Source organism: Hemitrygon akajei, chromosome 16 (assembly GCF_048418815.1).
Source record: "Hemitrygon akajei chromosome 16, sHemAka1.3, whole genome shotgun sequence".
In the NCBI taxonomy this organism is placed as follows: domain Eukaryota; kingdom Metazoa; phylum Chordata; class Chondrichthyes; order Myliobatiformes; family Dasyatidae; genus Hemitrygon; species Hemitrygon akajei.
In genome coordinates, this window is record NC_133139.1 from 74,186,985 (window position 1) to 74,191,199 (window position 4,215).

Consider the following 4,215-nt stretch of genomic DNA (forward strand, 5'->3'; position numbering starts at 1 on the left):
GAAGCCAACTGAGAGTGAGTAGGCAGCCACTGGGGGAGGGCAAGCCCGGCTGTCCCTCTCACGTCTCCCCCCTGCAAAGAAAATTTGCCTTTTGCAGTCCATTATAAACATAACTTTCAAACAGTAAACTTCAATTAACATAAAATGCACATAAGGTCATCTGTTTAGAACAGAGATGAGGCGGGATTTCTTTAGCCAAAGGGCGGTTAGTAGCTGAAGCTTTATAAGAAAATAGTCTGACCACACTTGGTCTATTGTGAACTGTTTCTGAGGCCCTTATCTAAGATAAGCTGTGCTGCATTGAAGACAGTCTGGAGGGAAGTTCACGAGAATGATCCTGGGAATGAAGGGGTTAGCGTATGAGGAGCGTTCAATCTCTCTGGAGTTCAAAGGAACGAGATGAGACCTCATCGAAACCTACTGAATATTGAAAGGCCTTGATAGAGTGGACATGGAGTGGATGTTTCCCGCGGCGGGAGAGTCCAAGACCAGAGGGCACAGCCTCAGAACAGAGGGGCGTCCTCTTAGAACGGAGATGAGGAGGGATTTCTTCAGCCCGAGGGTGGGGAATCTGTGCAATTTGTTGCCATAAGCGGCTGTGGAGATCAAGCCATTGGGTACATTTAAATCAGAGGTTGAAAGGTACATGATTAGTAAGGATACCAACAGTTACAGGGAGAAAGCAGGAGATTGGGGTTGAGGGGGATAGTATACAAGTCAACATTGAATGATGGAGCAGACTCGATGGGCTGAATGGCCTAATTTTGCTCCTCTGTCTTATGTGTTAAGAAATGTACTGGATGATGCCCCAGCTGTCTCCATGCTGAATACGATGAACTGTAACCTCACAGAGGACAAACAGATATTGGTGCCAACCTCTGTGCCTGTGGTTGGAAAGCATATTGGACCAAGGAAGGACGATGCTGCTCAGAAGAAGCATGATAATTGTGAAAGCTGTGGTCTGACTGCAACAGTTTTTGTAAGCAACATTTCTGAGGAAGCTTCCGATATGTTAATCAGGCAGCTACTTGCTAAATGTAGCTATGGTTTAAATTGGACGAGAGTTCAAGGAGCTTCAGGAAAGTTGCAGACATTTGGCTTTTGTTAGTATAAAGAACCAGAATCTACAGACAGACAGACAGACATACTTTATTGATCCCGAGGGAAATTGGGTCTGGTTACAGTCGCACCAACCAAGAATAGTGTAGAAATATAGCAATATAAACCATAAATAATTAAATAATAATAAGTAAATTATTCCAAGTGGAAATAAGTCCAGGACCAGCCTATTGGCTCAGGGTGTCTGACACTCCGAGGGAGGAGTTGTAAAGTTTGATGGTTTGATTGCGTGTATTAATGTTATTGCATGAACTTCAAGTGGATGACAAAAGGTTGCTTGTAGAAGTAGGTGCAAAGACCAAAGCCCAGCTGGAAGAATGGAAGACCAAAAAGAAAGAAGTCAATGGAGATACAGAAACAGAGGAGTCGTCAGGTGATGTTGTGGATGAGGAAACAGAAAGGAGAGATCAGATTGTAAAGGGAGCAATAGAAGGATTGATAAGGGAATATTCCAGTGAACGAAATACACCTTCCCAACATCAAGGTGCATAAAGTAGATGAAGATAAAAGGAAGAAGAAGAAAGGTGGCTACTGCTGTCAGAACCACTTCCTGCATTCTCAGTGTCAACTCCTACAACCACCACAGAGGAGGCTCCGGAACCTGAGATTGTTTTCATAGCCACAAGTCTCACCGGCCAAGCAGAGTGATCCGCCTTGTCAGTCAGAAAAGGCATTATATAAGAGTAAGAAAGCTTCCACAGGTCGGAATGGGACAATCTAAAATTTGCAATGCTGTGGATGTCTGTATATAGTCGTTGTACTGTATAATATACGTGTACAGAGTTGAGATGCATTCTCTTTTGAGTTGGAGTTTATAGCTAAGCAGCTGGAGTGTTGTGCATTTAATATTTGAGTGCTCTTTCGTGTGTGTCTGTGTATATATATATATGTAGTTTGATTAAGCATTATTGTTTTAATAATTCATTAAGGATTCTATGCATAAATATGTTAATTGCATACATCATCACACTATCACGAGATACGTGCATGCCTCGCTTAAAGTAAAAGATGAAGTTACACCTACGTTTCGGACACTGTGCTCTTTGAATGAGTTTAATGGTTTGAAGTTACAGAACATAACATACCCCTCTTTACATCAGCAGCAGAGCAGTAGAAACTTTGAGCAGTTTCAAACTCCTGGGAGTGCACATTATGAACACGGACTACGCCATCAAGAAAGCTCATCAGTGCCTCTACTTTCTGAGGCGGTTGAAGAGAACTGGATTATGAATAATCTCAACCTTCTACAGGTGCTCAATAGAGAGCATCCTGAAATGTCGCATCATTGCATAGTACAGAAACAGCACTGTGGCAGACCATAATGCTCTACAATGGGTCGTCAATAGCGCCCAATGCATCACTAGCACTAGTCTACCCACCATCAAGGACATATATATAGAAAGGTGCCTGAAAAAGGTGGGTAATATCATGAAGGATTCCATTCACCCTACTCATGGACTATTTGACCCAATCCCATCGGGAAGGAAGCTACATAGCATCTGTGCCAGGACCAACAGACTTAAAAAACAATACTTCCCCAAACAGTAAGGCTGACCAACACCTCCACCCACTAAGCCAGCCCGCCAACACAACTTTATAATTTCCTGTCAGAGTCACCTTAAGTACAGACTGTCATGTGCCTAGCATCACTTTATGGACATTCAATCAGAATCAAGTTCAAAATCACCAGCATATGTCATGAAATTTGTTACCTTAGCAGCAGCAGTAGAATGCAATACATGCTAATATAGAAAAAAAGGTAAATCAATTACAGTAAGTATATATGTGTATTAAATAGTCGAATTAAAAATAGTGCAGAAATTGCAATAATAAAAATGTGAGGTAGTGTTCATGGGTTCAATGTCCATTTAGGAACCGGATGACGGGGGGGGGAGGGGGGTGGTTTTGGAAGAAGCTGTTCCTGAATCGCTGAGTGTGTGCCTTCGGCCTTCTGTACCTCCTTCCTGACGGTAACAATGAGAAGAGGGAATGTCCTGGGTGATGGGGGTCCTTAATAATGGGTGCTGCCTTTCTGAGGCACTGCTCCCTGAAGAGTTCCTGGATACTACGGAGGCTATGTTATAAGATCAATCTATGTATATAAGATACCTTATATATTTACACTTGTTGTGATTTTATTATTGTGCTCTTTATATTATTTTATTTGTGTTGCATCAAATCCGGAGTAACAATTATTTTGCTCTCCCTTTACACTTGTGAACTGAAAATGGCATTAAACTATCTTGAATCTGGACAATTCAACAAATGTTCAATTTTTTCTAAAAGTATTATAATTCTTAAAAACATACATAAATATTCATTCAAAAACGCAAAATTTGAGAAGGTACCAACAATAGTCTTGTACCTGAAGCAGTGTGGTAAACTATGTGTATACCTGTCTGGACACGCCCCTCTGCTGACTGCTCCTGTGGCTCCTCCCACAGACCCCTGTATAAAGGCAATTGGAGGCACTGCTCCTCCCTCAGTCTCCAAGATGTCGTGGTCACGTTTGCAGCTAATAAAAGCCTATCTTTTGCCTCCCGTCTCCGAGAGTTATTGATGGTGCATCAAGCAGTAACTCTGTCTCCACAGATGTTGCCCTACCTGCTGAGGATGTCCAGGATTTTCTGTTTTTAACATTAACTGTGACAATATCTCCATCAGCTGATGTACTAATTCGAGTATTTCTGTGGGATGCCTGCACAGTGTTTGTGAATGGAATTCCACCTGATATAGGAATCCAGTTCAGAGACACAAGAAATGTTGCAGATGCTGGAAATCTGAAGCAGCGTGCATAAAGTGTTGAAGGAACTCAGCAAGTCAGACAACATCTATGGATGGAAATTAACAGTTGATGTTTCAGGGGAGAGTCTTTATCAGTTCTGAAAAGGAGGCCCAAAATGTCAATTGTTTATTTCCCTCTATAGATGCTGTTTGACCTCCTGAGTTCCTCCAGTATTAGGAATCCATTTTGTGAGTTTGTTATTGATCTCCAGCTGCAGGCCTGCCTCCGACCAGCAGGTGGAGCAGTTGGATTTACATGTTTCAACTCACTAACAGTTAAAATTCACCAAGGATGTGCACCCATGGGAAAAC

The 4,215-nt window shown here is 42.1% G+C and overlaps 1 pseudogene; it reads left to right on the forward strand.

The window, feature by feature from the left end:
* The first annotated feature begins 832 nt into the window (after nucleotides 1–832).
* LOC140739670 (RNA-binding protein 25 pseudogene) lies at nucleotides 833–1,611 on the forward strand (annotated as a pseudogene).
* Nucleotides 1,612–4,215: the final 2,604 nt, after the last annotated feature.